The 21,617-nt window shown below is 36.6% G+C and overlaps 1 pseudogene; it reads left to right on the top strand.

Annotated features, from left to right (window-relative positions):
- Positions 1–8,623: 8,623 nt before the first annotated feature.
- LOC137255528 (uncharacterized) lies at positions 8,624–9,272 on the top strand (annotated as a pseudogene).
- The last annotated feature ends 12,345 nt before the right edge of the window (positions 9,273–21,617 follow it).

A 21,617-nucleotide genomic window follows, 5' to 3' on the forward strand; every position in this document is an offset into this window, starting at 1 on the left:
CTGCAAAGAAAAGCTATAAATCACGGCACAAAAACAGATAAATACGTTATACATAAGAGTGATTGTAATTTAAGTACGAGCGCGCGAAACAGGAGACGAGAGTGAGTTTTGCATAGCACTAATGAAGAACATCTTCCGATACAGACTATAGAAATTCGGCGCATAGCATGTCAACTCGCTATAGTTCATGTAGTTGAAACATGTTTACGGGTAACATGCCCATTAATATATAAACGTATGAACATAAAAACATGAGTTACATGTATGTGTAGGGAAATTATCTGGGAGTAGATCGCTATCGACTTTTCAGTCAAAAACCCACGGGAAGTATATTTAAAAAATCACAAGAAAATACGAGGGGTAATCGGCCGCTAGAATCTGAATAGGATTTATGAAGGTGGTGTTCTCGGCCGCGATGCAGGGTCATGTCTTGACTGTATAGGACCGCATCGCGGCTCTCGGCTAGCCCGTATCCACCTGTCACATTTTTCTGAGTTGGTTTTTGGCTTTGGGAACCGGATGAAAAAAACTCTCTTCATTGAGAGCTTGTAGTAGAGGCGCGAGTCGCTCTTGCATACGCCCCAAGCACACCGCTTGACTCCCATTCTCTGTCAGTGAAAAGATTGAACACAATCTAGGTCATACAGACAGGTTTGACGTACGCCATTTTGTCCTCTAGCGTGTCCTTTGTCACGTGATCGCCATTAAGGAAGTACCTACTGCGCAACTGCGACAAATTGAGCGGAAAATCAAGTATATACCGACTTTTCAAGGCGTGTCAACTTCAATCGTGTCAATTCGTACTGCATTTAGAAATTAAACGACGTATGACATTCTAAACTTAAAATGAAAGCAAAAGATGCGTCAGTTAATGGCTTTTCGCCATAAACGGTACTTTTTTTCAGTAAAGGTGAACACGGCAACGCGGAAGCTGGGTTCTGTCTTTACATGTAGCAAGCTGTCGCAGCGCACATTGACTAGGGAACCAGACCGGATGTGAGAAGTTGGACCGTCGCACTTTGAAAGGAGAGTTATCGCTTCTTGCCACAAAAAGATCGCCCATTGCAATTAAGGCCTAATTTTCTTATGTTTAGAAAGAGCAATAGCATACGATGCTACTTAAAGAATGAAAAAATAACTTTTCAGTCATTTCATGAGAACTAAATTTCACAACAGTCCATACAACGTCATGCGAATCCACAACTCCAAACACACTGTAATGGGCGCTTCAGTTGGTGTCCAGAGAAACAGTACAAGAAAAGATGGCCACAAGGACCGTGCAGGAAGTCGGAAGACCGTCAGTTTATGTATTGCCACGAGCCAATTATTATTAGCATTTTCATTATCATTTGTCCTTCGCTGTCAACATTCCTGTCTGTGTATTTCTGCGTGTTGCTTTGTGAGGGAAGCTGGTGAAGTGTGAGGATTCAGGAGTGACGCTCTCAATCAGGAATACAAGATCGTCTTACTGTGTCTGAGCAACTGCGGGGTGGGCCTTGGGACAGCCAAGTAACATTCGAGCGTCATCGTCGAAAACCCAGGTTCGAAACCCCATCACTGGTGTCCCTGAAATATGAAGAAAACAGAACGACCTCTTTTCTCGCCTTTCAGTTACATGGGCCTCCATACAATACTGTCCTTAGTTGCTATGAACTTTGTTCACAATAATTAAACTTAATGAAAAAATAGCTGCTCACTCTTTCAAGAAATGTTTTTGCTCATGAAATTATTGATGCAAGAGTGACATTAAAATTCCAAACATTTAAAACGCAAAATAGTCTGTAATATTTCAACACTTTCAGAAGATGTGAGACATCCGCACTATATTTGTATGACATGGCACGTGTACAGAATGTTATTTTCAAACAGGACCAATTTAATCACATCTTGAAGGTTTTGATAACATTTTAATCACATTTTGAACGGATGTGAAAATATATATGTCTACCTAAACGAAAAATATATTTAGGATAAACTATTTTGTACCATACGAAAAAATATTTGGAAAATGAGATTTTATCTCATTAATTGGAAGGAGTACTTTAGAAAGTGATTAATTGTAAATAAATATGTTGAAGTTATAACAAATAACGATATTTGGGACGCTGCCACAGACCAAATTTACAATATTAGTCATAGGCACGGCCTCATCACTGCACCAGAATAATCAATATTAGCCCTCAGTCGATCAGAACCCCGTGACGTTAGAACAGCCGATGATGACGTCATGGCATTTGTACTTGAACTCTGACCTCGGTGCGGTGGCCGATTAGAGTGTCACTTGATGTGACTACATTTCAGAGGACTTTTGCCAGAAAATTTGCAAATTTTTGACGGTGTTTTCTACCCAGCGTGTCAGTGTGTGTTATACAATTTGGTGTCGAACAACTGCCATATTTTGCTCCTATTTTTCGAGTATTAATGTAGACATGGGGTGAACTTAAAAAGGAGCAAGATACTGAAAAAGAGTTATATAACGCTGAACGTTGGATGCACCAAGTCACATGACCAGCGCCATTCTTGAGAACCAGCGAGGAGGCCACAGCCACGTGACAAGTTTGACAATATATTTTGCATTTCTAACATGGGTGAGTGAGTGAGTATTGTTTTATGCCACACTCAACAGCATTCCAGCTATATGGCAACAGTCTGTAAATACTTGACTGAGTCTAGACCAGACAAATCCAGTGCGCATGTGAACAAATGACGTGTGACAACAAAGTCAGCGAGCCCTACCAACCGATCCCTTTAATCGCCAATTACCACAAGCAGGGGTTACTGAAAGTCAATTTTCTAACCCGGACCTTCACGGGTCTCAAACTATATACTTCTAGATATATACTATCTTTGTTTTTGTTGCAATGTGTAAACAGCATCTTTTGATACAAACACGCGTCCCTCTGTAATTTGAGCGCTACAATATTTTTTGTTTACAAAACAAGAGAGCCTGTAACTGCTGGGAAGTGAAAAATACATTAACACATTTAAAGTTTCTGTGATACGGAAACTGCACAATCGACTGTTACCTGTTTGAAAATGTCATATCGGTAGTATTTCAGCTTGTGGCTAAACAAGTTCAACATTCACAACACATAACGTTAAATTATGAAACGAAGGACAGTAACAACAAGAAGTATATCACTGATATTACTGTAAAACAAGTATATAAATACAAAACTTTTTAACTAATGAATAATATGAAAACAGACTCCAACAACTGAACTTGGATCACCATAAAGGGACCATGGTGACAAGTACCTTTGATACCTACATGGACCCCACCTGGATTTACACCATTCCTTCAGATATTAGAAGTTGCAGTCAATGTTATATATCTACAAAATATTTTACTTAAAAAATTGATTTTTTCATTCCTTCAAAAAAATAAATAATCTTGTGAATAAATGTGTAAAAGCATACATTAGTCCATATTATTTCAGGTGGAAACCATCATAACTTTATGCCATCAGCAGTTTTGAAAGAGCAGGAACAAATGTTTATGGATAGATATTAATCCTTGACATATTGGAAACAAGCCATAAGTGTAAGAAAACAAATTACAGTGACACCATAATAATGTTATGCACAGCATAACACTAACACCTTAGCAAAGTGGGAAAACGTGGAAACGATTGGGCTTACTCTGAAGAACACAGACATTTGTTTTGAAGTGGTTTGATTTTGACAATACTCGCATTGTATGCAAGTGCGGTTTTTTTTTCCTTTTTTTTAGTTGTGTGTTTAGTTTTGTTTGTTGTTTTTTTTTTGGGGGGGGGGGTTTGTTGTTGTTTTTTAATTTTATTTATTTTGTTTGTTGTTTTTTTTTTTTTGTTTTTTTTTTGTTCTTTGTTTTGTGTTTTGGTTGTTTTTAAAACCACCACTACCAATATTCCAGTTATATGACGACATGTGTACATAATTGAGTCTGGACTACGAGAATTTCATGAGACGTGTCAGCCAAATCTTGCCTCTTACATGCATGGGTTTACAAAGACCAATTCTAACTCAGATCTTTCCAGGCATGTAAACAACGCACTTCTAATAAACGAGTCTACAATTATACTGCCACGTTTCTCATCTAAATCAACTGCATGTAAATTCAGCTGAAATCCTGGTTAAAAATATTGCTACAGCTACATGGCTCCATTTGTGTGGATAATGGCAAATTATTTTGACTCTATCCTTCACTCTCATAGAATGAAGTATATATGTTACGAAAGGTTAAGAATAAAATCAAGTATTGTCGACTTGCTTCCTCAGAAACATCTACATTTATCATTTCTTCCAGCAACGGAATAGTTGTTGATTTGTTTAGGAACAGGTAACATTAGACAGTCTTACTGTACCTGAGAAGGGTGGTCAAAAGAACATCTGTAACATTTATGTCGGGTGAATAATTAAAGAAAGCTAGCAGACTCGGGCCACTTGATGTTACATGTATTCCCGTGCATAGACTTGCGTGCTAATTTAGTGTAGCATAAATAATTTTCATGAATTTAATTTTCATTAGATCCATGTCGAATTTTGCACATTTATGAAGAAACATCTTGCCTAAAATCACAAAATTTCTGTTCAATTTTCCACAGCTTATTTATCGAATTCCAACAAGTTAATCAACAATTGTTCAGTGCCGAAAACTCCTTTTCACATGGCGGCCATTGGGTTTGTACATTGTGAAACCATGCGTAATTGAGAAATGTGATGCCATTACTTAAATAGTGGTCGGAATAAAATTGAACTGAAATTATGTGCCCAGAGCAGAGATGATTTCACTTTTGCCTGTCATATTTTACATAGATCAGTTCTAAATTCACTTCATCACAATTATTGATGCTACACTGAAATGGCATGTAAGACTATGGAAAGTACGTCAAGCGACTCAGTGTATCTGGCACCGGTCTGTATGTTGGTGCTAGTTATGTAGCCTGGCTATGCTGATGTAGTTTGATGTTCCTGCATTACCGCCTTCTTGTGCATGCCAATTTGGGGTTACTTGAAACAGACCCAGTTCTACAAGTTAAGTGTTCTGACCCCCTGATTGCAATGTAAGCCAAAACATAACATATTTATCGATTGGTTCAAAAGGTGACTCGCGCTTGGGTGTTTAGCACTGAAATGGACCTTGTGATGATCGCTACCCCGCACACTTTCATACCAGTCGATAAAATCTGATGACGTGACAGAGCTTAACCAATACTCGAGAGTGAGCAAGAAGTGAAAGATATGTATCTTGCCCCAAGCTCTCATTCATGCGAAGTGCTCAATGTAATCAGGGATCACAATGAATTCCATCATGCAAGAGATAACGTTTGTTGTTTAATGGTTTCAATATACGTTTTTAGTTTTTGACACTGTACAGTGTTAAAGTAACAAAACTATTTTACACATACTGGATAATTTTCAAGTTTTCCACTTTTTAAAAGTAAATGCTTTCCTAAAAAATTCTGATTAATGTAAAAAAAATGTGAATTAGCTGGGATTTTTTCAAAAGTGGCAAGGTAAACAAGTAAAACATTCATAACTACAGTCAACTGAACTGTTTGTTTTAGTTAGTTTGGCAACCTGCTTCAGTAGGCAGATTATGTATTGGAGGAAGGGTTATCCAGTTGTGTTTCACTCTGTCCAAGACACTACAACTGCCCTTCACTGCAGTTCAATCAGTTGACGACAAGCTGGAAATTAAAAAAGACGCAAAACAACAACATTCAAAATTTTTAAACAGTTCATGTGGTAAACACGACTTCTCGATTTCTACCACCAGTAGTATATATTTGTGTTTCATGAGACCTGCGACTTGTGAGGAGCATACAGATGCAGCTTTTATGTCATCAGTTCTGAAACATCAGGCAAAGCCTGTTGTGAAGCATGCACATGTTTCATATACTGGTTTAGTCCTTCATCAACATCCCACCCTGAAGATCCAAGGTCGAATAGGTCTCCAGCAACCCCACATAAGGCGACTGTGCTTGTCATAACAGGCAACTAACGGGATCGGGTGGTCGCTGACTTGGGTGACACGTCATTGGTTCCCAACTGCATGGATCGATGCTCATGCTGTCGATCACAGGAGTGTCTGGTCCAGACTCGATTATTTATAGACCGCCGACATATAGCTGGTATGTTGCTGAGTATGGCAAAAAAAAAATCACTCACTCACACACTCATCAACAGCTGTCATCCACATCGTTGCCTGACGTCATAATAGAAGCGGCAAGCTCTTTTTATTCAGCAATCTCTGTTTAAAGCAGGGTCGATTCTACAGTTTTGATTATATTTTCTTCATACTGTACTTTCAATGTGCGACTATGGAAACTGGGAGATACACGGGATTGAATCAATGTTGATACAATAATAATGGATGTTTTGATGACGCATCAGGCACATGGATTTCATTCAAAGCAAAGCTGTTCATTCAGTTATCCCCCTTGTTAGGTGACTGGAGTATGACATGAAAATTTCAGGTTTACAATTTTCAATGTTTAAAATATGACACATTCATGTTTTAGTCATAATACGATCTACAGTTCATGCAGTGTTTTGTGGTAGAGGGGAATTTCGTCCAGTGAAAAAATGTCATGCAGTTGCGCAATAGGGAAGGGTTCTGATATTCATACATGGATATGACAGATCTGCTTCCTGTATTACTGTCAACTGTGGACCAGTCGCTTAAACACTTCTGATCCTACAAATTAGTAATCAATGATAAGTAGAGTCTCCACCATCCACAAAGCATATAGATTTTCACATCAAACTAAGGGAGATAATCTCTAATGTATGGTTGTTAAGACGAGTCCTGCTTGGTCTGCTGACCTGAACAGACGTGTTTATGTCGCTCTCTGAGTCAGTGTTCCTGTGTAGATTGTTCTCGCTGAGATTTACAGTGGTTAGTTGGGGTTGTTCCTTGTACTCTACCATGAGCATAGTTGGTGAAACTTGCTTTGGTAATTGAAGACCCCGGGAGAAGAAAGTTAAGCCAAACTTCTGTCATTTTGAGAAAAACTCATTTAAACGTTTGTCATTAGCTGACGAATCCTGTAGTAGGAATAATTGGATATTGACATGTTTGTTTTGGAGATCGTGTATTTTTTTAATGAAATATAAATATTTATAATAACTAAAATAAGAGTTGTGATTTGAACATTTGAAATAACACCACACATTTTTGTTGGTGATAACATTTTTTCTGAAAAAGGTTTATCATTGTCTTCCTGAAGAGTCATTACATAGTCAATATCATGTGTTTGAAAAACAATAAAACATGGCTTAGTAATTAATAATTAATTTTATTTGTTCAGAACATGATTGAAAATACGAAATAACTCAAAACTAGCACAAAAACAGAGTGGAAATGTTATTCAATTGACATTACTAATGAAAACAAACATCCTTATTGTTTCCATCTTGAAATCCTGTCTACATCAGTCTTTCCTAAGTGGAAATTGATTAAAACGATGATGCAAAATATCACAGTTGTCAACTTGATAAAAACAAATTGAATAAAATTGTTTTCAGTCAAAGATTTAACCAATAACAGAGCTGCTAAAATTTTAACATCATGAACGAAACATCCCAAAACTCTTAAATTCTTCTTTGAACAGGGTTTAAACTTGAAACTTACTTCACACAGCATGTGTACATGTTATCTCAAATTATCTTTGTCTCCACCCAGGCCCTCCATACACTTTTTACTGCAACAGCATGCAGGTCCTATGGTCCTTTATGATAAGGGTCTCACCTCCCCTGAAATATTACCTCCCTTGTGTACTCTTTTGTTGTGAAAACACTGCAGCTTTGCTTCCTGTGAGCAATATGACCACTTCAAGCAATCGTCAGTCAAGAGTGAAAACATGCAACAGACTTTACTGCTGTGTGTGTTCTAACCATGGTGGTCAAGTAGTGAATGGCATTAGCCTTCACAGATTTCCAGCAGATAAATCAACCCAGGCTGTGTGGCTGCAAAGAATTAAAAGTGTGAGCCCAAATTTTAAGGCCAATCTGAAGAATGACTGGCTCTGTTCTGCCCACTTTCCTAATGGTGTGTTTGTGAAAGGCACTGTACCAACAACCTTTATTGGTTAGATGGAACAGTAAAGAAATTTTCTTTATCCTTTGTTTTGTTAGTATTTATTGAATAGACATTAGTAACTTGCCATGCCATTGGCTTTCCGCTAAGGCTTTTTGGTCCTTTCCCCAATTTACATGTCCACAAACCTATGTCAAATTAATTGTTTCATGCTAAAAAACAATATTTTCAACGTTTGTATCTTTATCATGTTTATTAGCACATGTTTGACTGAACATTTTCTTCACTTGCCAAGTGTATGTAGGTTTGCATGGGATTAGATCTAAGTAATTGACCTAGACATTCATTTAATTTCAGATAGCTTCAGACCAAATAGTACATCAGCCGGACAAGGAAGATAAATGTTGTGTCACTTGCACAGAGAGCCATTCTGAAGATGAATGCTTGTCAAACAACATTCCACTCACTAGCTGAGACAATTTTCCACATGAAAATATTTCTCTGTCCTTGCATGACTACTGCAAAGTTGTACAGCAAACACCTTTGCGAACACTTAATAAATGTGAGCAGGTTAGTGTGACCGTCACTAATATCAGTACCATGGGAAAAGTTCAGTTAAGAACAACTGCCAGCCAAACTGAGAGCTCTGACACTGTAGTCAATGTGAAATCTTTTCCAAAAGTTGGTTTTCAGGTGGAAAGACCAGGTATAGCACATGAAGATGTTATTCAGAATGATGAAAAGTGCATGTTCTATACTGGAATTCCAAAAGCAATCTTCAATCTACGTTTTGATGAAATGACTGATGCTACGGAACATACAAATCGGAAAGGTAGCGGAGGGAATACTGGACGACCAAGAAGTCTGAGATTAGTTGATGAATTTGTTCTTGTCATGATGCGTCTGCGACTCGGGACTACTGCTTGAGGACTTGTCATATCGATTCAAGGTTTCTGTGTCTTCATGTAGTGCCATAACAAACCACTGGATACGTTACTTTTCACATAAGCTCTCTTTTTTGATACAATTGCCATCAAAATCAGCAATCATGGACTCGATGCCACAGAAATTCAAACGGGTGCATCCTGACTGTCGTGTAATAATTGACTGCACAGAAATATTTACTGAGACTCCACAATCAAATATTAATAAATCCCTGTTGTAATCACATTATAAAATTCATATGACGTACAAGGCACTAATCGGCATAAGTCCTGCAGGTGTTATAACATTCGTCTCCGATTTGTAGTCAGGAGCTATTAGTGACAAACAATTGACTGTAAAATGTAATATTCAACCAGGCGATGCAATAATGGCGGACATGGGGTTTCTTATCACTGACCTAACAGCACTTAGATGTCTTAAACGTATCATGCCCCCTCTGAAAAGAAAAAGACAGTTGAACAGAACACAAGTGGAGGTAACAAGGAGGATTGCTTATCCTAGGATTGATGTGGAAAGAGCAATTTCAAGAGTTAAGAATGTTCGCATTCTTCAAGGAGTTATGCCAATAACTACAACTCATCTTGTAACACATATATGGAAAATTTGTGCTGCCTTGACAAATATGCAACCACCACTTACACATGACGAAGAAGATTAATTTTAACTATATTTAGAAGATAAATAGATTCAATTGTTAAATTTCCAGGATTTCATTATCTTTGAAACCAAAGGCGTCAGCCGAGGTTTCAAATAGAAAATTTGCACGTGTTGAGTAAGAATGAAATCCCGCAATGTAACAACTGAAATTATTTATCAATATTGTAAACCGTTCGCACAATAATTAGCGTATTTCTTTGCTTTTTTTCACTAGTGAATGTGAACTGAGAAATTTATATCAGAATTGGTCATTGCTGAAAATGGGGGACTAAAGGTTGTAAACAACATCACAAATGAACAGATCGACAGAATGTATGGCTGCTGACAAATACTGAAGTTAACAGACAGCTTTTCAAAGCAGATAAGATTAATTTGTTTGTTCAAAACATCATTCAGACTATTTGATCCCAGAAATTGACCAATCGAATTGCTGAACACACTAACTATTAGTTTACAGTACCTTATGAGGAGAATGGAAATTTAAATAATTTTTAAAACTTACATATTTCAATCATAATTCTGCAAAGTGTATTTGATGTTCGCCCGCATCAACTGCATGTCTGATATCATGAATGTTGCAAATTCATGTTGTACCATTACAAAAACAAAACCAAATAAAAGCTTGATTGAACAAAAATTTATTCGTTGTTTATCCAGAAGGAATGTGCATAAGAGACATCAATGTGGTTATGTGATGAAACCTGTGAGCTACGACTGGCACTGGGCTGGTGATTAAAGGGATATACAACATAATGTATATGTTAAGTTAACAACATTTAATGCCCCTTTCAGTAATCTTTCAGTTATATTGCAGAGGTGCCACGTAGGAGCAGGTGGAAAGCCTGTATCATCAATATGGTTATGAGATGAAACCTGTGAGCTACTGCCACTGGTGAGCCAAAGGTGGTACTACTCTATTCTCGCAGTATTGTGGAATTGTTCTTCACAACAGAGAACACATGAAACAGTGGTACAAAAGTTACTGGAAGAGAACTTTGTCACGTTAACTCTGTGGGAGAAAAGTTCTGGAAGCAATGCAGATACATAGAAGCTGTTGAGTTTATAGAGCATGTCCTGCCAGAATCGATTGTCAAAATATATTCTCTCAAGAGAATATCCTTTGAGAGTCCATATGAAAATATCACACCATTTCCTCTCGGTAATTGCCAACTACCCTTGGATTTGATAGTAATAATGATGTTTCTGCTTCACCCCTCCGTAATGCTGCACTGTCAAATTTTTTAAAGCCTAGAACCTGAGAAACCTTCCCAAAGTTGGATGCAGTTACCCCTCTAGCATCGTACCATCTGGGGTTATTAGCTTGCCCTTTGGTTGCTGTTTCGATATTCCTACACGTTTCAGGGCTGACATGAACATCATTGAAGGTCTTTTTAAGACTGAAACTCATCCTTGCAGTTCTGAGAATTAAGATCAACACTGTCATGATAAAGAAAGTCAATTTGGTGTAGTTTGGGAAGTGGAGATAGAGACTTAACTTAAAGCTTAACATACTTATCTTGTGATAATAGAAAGCCAGAATTTGGTGAAATTTCATGCAACTTGTCGCAAAAAGATGACACATTTACTGGGGTAATCTTATCCAAATCTGATATCCTAGTAGTTGGTTGTTGTTGAAGATGACAGCTTGTTCTCAGTGCTTCTCTCTTGCGTCTTGTACTTCTTGAAGATAAGGTTTTGAGATTTCACGGGGGATAGTTTCCTTCTCGGTTCCATCCATTTATTCTTCTTAGATGTGGAAGCATTCAGTCCCTTTTCCTTTTTCTCGCTCATGTCAAAAAAGGCATACAGCAGAGTGGAAACATGGTTGCAACATTCACCTTCCCTGAAAATATAAAAAAGGATGATAGTTTCAAGAACGTTTTTTCTATTTGTTCCATAATCATCAAATGTGACAAATATGAGGGGTCATTTGAAACAGCCATTTCCATTAACAAAGTCTGATGGGCCCAACAGCCTTAATATATTTAGAAAGCTACACAGAGGTGCTTACATAGGTACCTATTTAAAAAATGAAATTACATTTTGTCAGTCGAATATCTTTATCTAAATATAATGTTATAGTTTCCTCTAAGTTTAATGTTGGCCCATTACCCTGTTATGATCCCTGCTAGATGTGATTTTAATAAGACTGGGTTGCAACATGGAAAGAAACCATTTTGTCTATGTTACAAATGTATAGAAGGAAACTAAACTGCACATGTGCAACCAGCTGCATGCACATTTCTTGACATCTTGGCTAGGGCTACCCAGAGAGTATAATCAGGTCTTTGATTTTCCTTGCTGCCAGGTATGGATGGAATAACCCTACACTTCACATAACAGTGGGAGCATTCAACTGCTATACTGTGATATTTAATTTGTGGACATATCCCTCCTCATAAAATACTTTCGCTTTCAATTGACCCTTTGCTTTTGTTGTTTTATGATCAAAAGTTCTCCTGTTTAGGACAAGATAATTGTAAAGATCTGAACATCTAATAATGGGAATGTCCTCTTCACTGTCGGTCCATTCAGAGCTGGGTACTGTCCAGGGTTCAGGGAGTTTTTCTCCGAGAGAGGTTGCAAACCTTGCCTCCTGTTTCCTGGAGTCCTGATCAAAATGTAAACGAATTCATTAAATATTAAATAATAAAAAAGTTTATTTTTTTTACATTACATTAGTAATGTTTTTCATGGAGTTGTTGGATATAAGAAAGAAAAAGTGAAACAACAGCTTAGTATTTGTAGTGTTTGGGCTTGGTTCATTTTATAAATTGATGATAGTCGAATTTACAAGCTGATTCCCCAATGGGACTTTCAGTGACATGTCACAAAAATTATGCTTTGTTGATTAAATCACAGTATCTCTAATAGTGTGGATAGGATTCTAGTTTGAAATTACACAGATTCAGGTGAGATGGTTTTCTACAGTCGTGCCGAATTTTATGAAAATTTGACAAAAATTGATAGATTCAGAATTTGTGTAATTATATATGCTAGATCTACATCATCATGATCATGTACACTGAAATGACATGGGAGCCTATGATTGGAAAACAAAATAAAATTTTACCCATTTTCAACCTAATTATGTCGTAACATGTCATTTTCGGCCAAAAATCATTTATTTTAAATAATTTAAATCAGAAACATCAACATTGATCTACCTGTTCAACTTTGTCCTCTGTCTGCTCAAGGTCAGTGTTGGAGAACTGCCTTTCAGACAGAACCCTCAATCCCATAGCACGCTTTATGAGCTCGGCCTTTGTCCCTGATACATGACAGCCTCGTTCCCGCAGGTGTGCCTTCAAATCACGCACTGTATAACCTTCAAAGCCATTTGGTCCGGTCTGTTTACTATCTATTATTTGCACTGTGGCAGCCATGTTTGGTGAGGATTGCTCGCCTGTGGCAAGGGAGGTAATTCAACCAAGGGAGGTTATATTTTGCCTTTAGTTGTACACAAAGTTTGTGCTCGGGAAATTTACTTGCGCATTTCGGTAAAGATCCATCTCGCCCTGTTTCATACAGACCTTAACGTCTAACCTGTGTAAAATCATGGAAAGTTTGGTCACAAATCGTTTACAGACCAATTACAGTAAGTGCACGTGCACATGTGCCTATATCATCTAAAACATGTGGTACAAGAACCAGCTGTCTAACTGCAACATGAACAAGTGTACAAGACTGACAAAAAGGAGCTCCTCTCATTGTCCATGCAAAAGGTTACAAATGGCTAATAAAGTACCCCCAAATACAACTTATCCACACAGGTTTGAATGGTGCAATGAAATTCAGTCAGAACATTGACAGTTGGTGCTCATGGACCTATACCATCTGACAATGTGGTACAAAAACCAGATGTTTACTTGGATTATGAAAACATGATTTAACGCCAACAGGAGGGCGCCCATCTCATTGTCAATTCTCAACGCAAAAAGTCACAAATGGCTGACAAAATACCCAAAAATACACAATATGCACAGCGGGTGCATGGTGCATTCGAGTTCACTCAGAGCATTGACAGTTGCTGCACATGTGTCTGTATCATGTCAGCATGTGGTACAAACACCAAATGTTTACTTCCATTATGAAAAATGATATAACGCCAACAGGAGGGAACCCCTCTTACTGCCCATGGGAAAAGTTATGAATGGCTGACAAAATACCCCAAAATACACCCTAAATACATCGGTTGCATGGTGCACTGGAATTCACTCAGACCATTGACAGTTGGTGCACATGTGCCTGTACCATCTGACAACATGTAGTGCAAAAACCAGATGTTTACTTGCATTGTGAAAACTGATATAACACCAACAAGAGTTAGCCCCTCTCACTGTACATGCCAAAACGTATAAATTCCTGAAAAAATACCCCAAAATACACCCTATCTACATCGGTTGCATGGTGCACTGGAATTCACTCAGACCATTGACAGTTGGTGCACATGTGCCTGTACCATCTGACAACATGTAGTGCAAAAACCAGATGTTTACTTGCATTATGAAAATTGATATAACACCAACAAGAGTTAGCCCCTCTCACTGTACATGCAAAAATCATATATGGCTGAGAAAATACCCCTAAATACACCCTATTTACATCGGTTGCATGGTGCACTGGAATTCACTCAGACCATTGACAGCTGCTGCAGATGTCCCTATACCATATGTCAGCATATGGTGTAGAAAACAGATGTTTACTTGCATTCTGAAAAATTATATAACATGAACAAGAGGTAGCCCCTCTCACTGTCCATGGGAAAACTTATATATGGCTGACAAAATACCCCAAAATACATCCTATACACATCAGTTGGATGGTGAATTGGAAGTCAGTCAGACCATTTACAGTTGCTGGACAAGTGCCTATACCATCTGACAACATGTGGTGCAAAAACCAAATGTGTAACTGCATTATGAAAAGTGATATAACACCAACAAGAGGAAGCTCCTCTCACAGTCCATGCAAAAATCATATATGGCTGAGAAAATACCCCTAAATACACCCTATCGACATCGGTTGCATGGTGCACTGGAATTCACTCAGACCATTGACAGCTGCTGCAGATGTCCCTATACCATATGTCAGCATATGGTGTAGAAAACACATGTTTACTTGCATTCTGAAAAATTATATAACATGAACAAGAGGTAGCCCCTCTCACTGTCCATGGGAAAACTTATATATGGCTGACAAAATACCCCAAGATACATCCTATACACATCAGTTGGATGGTGAATTGGAAGTCAGTCAGACCATTTACAGTTGCTGGACATGTGCCTATACCATCTGACAACATGTGGTACAAAAACCAGATGTGTAACTGCATTATGAAAACGATAGAACACGATGAAGGGAGGTCCCCCCTTTCATTGCCCATGTAAAAATTAAGAAATGCCTGTAAACGTGTCTAAAAAGAGCTGTGTCAACATTGGTTGCATGGTGAACTGGAATTCATTAAGTTCGTTCACAGTTGATGCACATACCATCGGACAATATGATGATGTTCACAATATGATGCATTGTTTTTTATGTATAACAAGTGTATGCTTGTTGCTTGCTGAAGCAGACTACCAAGTGATGACCTACAAATCCTGCAATTTAGAAGCAGAGATTCTGCTGCTTATAGGTAATTTAAGATATTTCAGAAACAAAACCGTACAAAATGAGCACACCTCGCACAACAACATTGCTTTCAACATTACACAGAAAAAAAAGGATATTTCATACGTACCTTTATTCCACTATGATGTGATATTTCATTATAGATCCTTACACCATTGGCAAGGAAATGTAACATGAAGCATTTAGATACAAATCTATATTGGCAGCTAACAATCTTTATCTAGGGTAATAATGTCTTTAAAAATGCACAAGTGCATGGATAGAGGTGTTGCAAAAAATGTTTATTATTAAAAGGGTGTCGCTTAGCCATTTTAGTAATAACAAAGGACCTGTGTATCACATGTTCATACGTATCATATAACGTGACATATGTATCATATAACGTGACATATGTATCATATAACGTGACATATGTATCATATATGCATACGTATCATAAAACGTGACATATGTATCATATATGCATACACATCATATAACGTGACATATGTATCATATAACGTGACATATGTATCATATATGCATACATATCATATAACGTGACATATGTATCATATATGCATACGTATCATATAACGTGACATATGTATCATATATGCATACGTATCATATAACGTGACATATGTATCATATATGCATACGTATCATATAACGTGACATATGTATCATATATGCGTACGTATCATATAACGTGACATATGTATCATATATGCGTACGTATCATATAACGTGACATATGTATCATATATGCGTACGTATCATATAACGTGACGTATGTATCATATATGCATACGTATCATATAACGTGACATATGTATCATATATGCATACGTATCATATAACGTAACATATGTATCATATAACGTGACATATGTATCATATATGCATACGTATCATATAACGTGACATGTATCATATAACGTGACATATGTATCATATATGCATACGTATCATATAACGTGACATATGTATCATATATGCATACAGATCATATAACGTGACATATGTATCATATATGCGTACGTATCATATAACGTGACATATGTATCATATATGCGTACGTATCATATAACGTGACATATGTATCATATATGCGTACGTATCATATAACGTGACATATGTATCATATATGCGTACGTATCATATAACGTGACATATGTATCATATATGCATACGTATCATATAACGTGACATATGTATCATATATGCGTACGTATCATATAACGTGACATATGTATCATATATGCGTACGTATCATATAACGTGACATATGTATCATATATGCATACGTATCATATAACGTGACATATGTATCATATATGCATACGTATCATATAACGTGACATATGTATCATATAACGTGACATATGTATCATATAACGTGACATATGTATCATATATGCGTACAGATCATATAACGTGACATATGTATCATATATGCATACGTATCATATAACGTGACATATGTATGCATACATATCATATAACGTGACATATGTATCATATATGCATACATATCATATAACGTGACATACGTATCATATAACGTGACATATGTATCATATAACGTGACATATGTATCATATAACGTGACATATGTATCATATATGCATACGTATCATATAACGTGACATATGTATCATATATGCATACGTATCATATAACGTGACATATGTATCATATAACGTGACATATGTATCATATATGCATACGTATCATATAACGTGACATATGTATGATATATGCGTACAGATCACATATTGTGTCATATATATTTTGTTTGTCATCAATAAAGTAGGAATGTAGGTGCGCGTATACAGCATGCATTGTATATATGGTACTTTTGGTACAGTTAGGGGTAATATAAGCCTTACAAATGTGTTTTCTGTAAATTAGCAGAAGCATAAAACATGACACCACGGCCATCTACAGTACAAACAGTAAAAACTAATGGCCCTCTAGTAAAGCTACAAAAAATGCCAAAATAGGAGAATATCAAATTGCATATGCATTTTCCTAACAGGTATTGTGAGCATCTGCTGAGAGAACACCACCAACACAAAATGTACTGAACAGCAAATATCAGTTTGAGATATCTTGTAACATCTCACCAGCCCAACTAAAGAAATTTGTGAAATTAATTATTGATCACCTTCCAATTCGATGTCTCTTAATTAATGTTAATTAGATAAATTATATTACATCCCAGGGGAATAATAAAATTCTTAGGGGTTACACCCCATTGTCCCCATCTCACACAATCACAAACAAACACAACCAACCTACATTATATCAAGTGCATCCGCACTAATTCAGCAGAATTAAAAGCAATATAGGCAGTATTACAACAAGCAATAAACCTCAAACAGCAACAATTTATCATTCTATCATGTCTTTCTGTGCCCATTCAAACAAATACAGAACAAGCACTCAAGAACTGGCACTGGAATAATGCACAACATAAAACAACTGGACACCATCCTTCATGCACAAAACAAATCTGTCACATTATTGTGTCTACTCGCATACCCGCCAATTATTCCATGGACCAGACGACAAATCCAGGTAAGATTCTCACCTAGTAAATCAGAAATTAAATAACTCAGTCAAAACTGATTCAGAATCTCTCCTTCCACTATCTGACAACTCGAGTCAACAGTGGCAGAAGCATTCCTTATACATATAAGTTTATGTTACACAGCACGGTTATATGCCTTCACTGCAACACCAGTGATGTGGACACTTCTCCCTGGAACTTGGCTGGTATCCCTATGAAAACACAATCATCACAGCACATCCAAACAACATCAGTAATCTTGTATAATGGATGCACGGGTCCGTCATGCAGCACCTCAAGATGACTTTCATTTCCCATCATCTTTGAGGAAGTGGACAGCTCCCCCTGGAGCTGGCATCAAATGCTGTTGATTTGTATTCCTGACTTCTTCAATGGTTTTCTTTCATTCCATTCATTAATGACAGCTTCCTTGTCCCCTTATACAGGAGGTTCCCTGGCAGCTGTAAAATGTCGGAAATTGTAATTGTGGTTTTTGTGTACATGAAAATAATTGACACAGCATTGTACTTCACTTACACATCATCTATGGTGTCCAGGGGAAGAAGATCCAGTTATTAACCACAAGTTCTAGATTTGTAACTCTACTAAACATAATTAGTGAAAATAAACAACAAACAACACTATACAGTTACCCCTCGCCATAACTCGGGTGATGGGGTACACGGATGACCCCCGCGTTATTAGACATCCGCGTTATAGTACCTATTACATAATGTAGAACAAAGGCCAAGTAAGATCGTATATTCCAAGGACATAACAAAAGTGCTTTTTCGTGAATTGTGCCCAGTCAAAAATATATCGTATCGTTGAAGGTGTAAATAAACAAACTTTGAAAATGAAAACACATATATTTAGGGGAAACTTGCAAACAAAAATCACTAAACGTGATTTATTTATTTATTTTAGTTTAGTTTCATATTTTCAACATACAGACATGATTCACAATATTCAGACACACACACAAAAAAACGAATACATGTATTCTCAATAAATTATAAAGACTAGCTTCTGATGTATAGTAGAGATAATTGATAACAGTAAAATACATCATACTCTCAATCAATCATGTAGGGAGGACCAGAATTTAACAAACATGCCTTCTTCACCTGATAACCAGGGTCCATGCAGGTAGCAAAGGCACAGTAAGTCCCCATGGTCCCTAGTATGGTGATCTACCTTCAGTTGTTGGCAATCTATAGCCTGCTTTTTATACTGTATTGTCCGAATAGTGATATAAGCTTTAACTTTCCACGCTAGTTTTAAACTCATTTGTGATGATCTAGTTGCTTTACTGTCCATCGTTGACAGGTTTTTTACTATACATATATTTCATTTCAATATTAAACGTTCTCGTCACGATATGGCTGAGACATTGCCGATGTGACATTAAATATTAACTCACTCACTCACTCACCCACCCTGATAACCGGTATGAATATTTTGAGGAATCATAGTACTGTTTAATCTGGTTCTTGATGTTAGCAATATAAGGTTTTTGCTTTTTGGTAGAGAATTTGTAAATCAGGTTTTTGACTATAAAAATTATCGCATTTATAGGATAGTTTTGTTTTCCTTTTAAACCAAACATTATGTTTGAAATCGTGAATGTTACATTTACTTGAACTGATTTTAACCACATTTCTAGATGTTTCCAAATTTCCACAGTTTCTTTGCAATACAAAAATAGGTGCTTTATGGTCTCTACTTCTGCATTGCAAAGACGACAGAAAGGCGAATCTGATAACTTTATCTTAATCTTAAAAATGTTAATCGGAAGAATACGATGAATTATTCTATATTGGAATCATTTTAGATGAGAACTACGAGTAGCTTTTTGTGCAATGGTATTGAACACTCTCCAGTCTTCATCTGGAAATTGTAGGCCTAAAGTTCTTTCCCATTTTTTATAGCAAGACAATTGTTGAAACTTAGAGTCAAGCAATATTGCATACACGTGTTTACTTTTTAACTTTTTATCAATATGGTAAAAACTGAAAGGGTAAATTGGACATAAAAGAACGTTTATTTCTTTTTCATTATGTTTAGGTTTGTTTATATAGGCTGACACTGCTCTTTTTACGCTGTCGAAAGTCAAAAAATTTGTTTTAACTTTAAACTTCATCTGAAATTCATCAAATTTTAAAACTCTACCTTCTTCACTAAACGGGTTGTTTACAAATACAACTCAATCTTTATACCATGAATTGTAGAAAATGGTCGATTGTCAATTTTAATTTCGTCATTATTCCAAATCGACTGACTGAGCAGTTCGGATTTTTGTATATCTAACGTTTTTTACAGGTTCTTAGAAAATGGGAATATGACAGAAGTACATCCCTCCCAAAAATAAATAGTCATATCAGGAATAATTTCTTTTTCTATGTAGGTGCTACCTGCTAACCAAACTAATTTTTCGTTTCTAAGTCTGTTGATGAACAGCATATTCCACTTAAGATTTCCACTATGCAATCGGCCTATACATCTCAGTTTTTGGGACATTATTATTTCTCTTATACTGGGGGCTTTTATGCCTCCATGTTCCGGGTTAAGAACCAAGACATTTCTTTTTACCTTATCTGGTTTACCTCTCCATATAAAGTTGAAACATTTTATCTGAAGGCTTTCGAGTTGGACCTTAGGTGGATCTGGAAATGATGAAAATAGATGATTTAATTCTGGAAGTAGGAGTGATTTCAATATAGTATTTCCTCCAAAAGGAGTAAGACTCCTGGCTGACCAAATGTTCATTTGTTTTTCAATATAAAATATTTTTTTTATCATAATTTTTTCAACCATACATTCAAGATCAAAAAATGTATTCCCAGTAAAGAGAATTCTGTCTGAGTCAAATCAAATTTCCAGTCACTGCAGAGTTTATATCGTGACCTTTTCTTTGAGCCTGTCCAAATTAACTTTGTTTTTTCCACATTTATCTTTAGTCCAGAAAAACGTTGAAAGAGTTGAAGAGTATTAAGAGTGCCTTACAAACTTTTCTCATTTCCATCTAAAGTTAAGGTTGTGTCGTCTGCCATTTGTGCAAGAAGATATTCGATGTTGCCCTACCTAATCCCTTTTATATCTTTGTTATTTCTAACCATAATACCTAGAAACTCAACAGATCTCCTTGGCGGCAACCCCGATCAATCTTAAAGGAGTCTGATACAAAGCCATTAACGACCACACGAGATTCTACATCATTGTAAAGAGTTTCAATCCAATGTGATATACCAAAATTTTTAAAATTGTAGAACCTTCTAAAGATATTTTCTATCTACTGAATTGAATGCCTTTTTGAAATCAATCATCAACAATAAGCCAGGGATTTGAAATGTTTCAGTGTGTTTCATTAAGTCATATATCAGTTTTGTTACCTCTCCAATATAGCGGCCTGATAGAAATCCTTTTTCATCTTCATTGATTATAGTTGGTAATACTCTTTTTAAAGGGTTGGCAATGGCAGCAGCTCCTACTTTGTATGATGTATTCAAAAGAGAAATAGGACGCCAATTGTTCTCATATTTCTTTGGTTTGTTTCCTTTTGGAATACATGTTATCAAGCCTTGAATTTGTTTTGTTGTAAGTTTTCCTTTGCAATATCCAGAGTTTAAGGAGTTTAAATAAAAAGTCACCCAAGTCTTTCCAGAAGAATTTAAGAAATTCAGTTGTAAAGCCGTCCGGGCCGGGACTTTTTTCATTTTTCATATTTTTTTTAAAGCTATGGATATTTCTGTTTTAGTTAAATCACCTTCCAGAGATGATTTTTCTTCATCAGATAGGATCGTT

The sequence above is a fragment of the Haliotis asinina genome, chromosome 11 (assembly GCF_037392515.1).
Source record: "Haliotis asinina isolate JCU_RB_2024 chromosome 11, JCU_Hal_asi_v2, whole genome shotgun sequence".
Taxonomy (NCBI): domain Eukaryota; kingdom Metazoa; phylum Mollusca; class Gastropoda; order Lepetellida; family Haliotidae; genus Haliotis; species Haliotis asinina.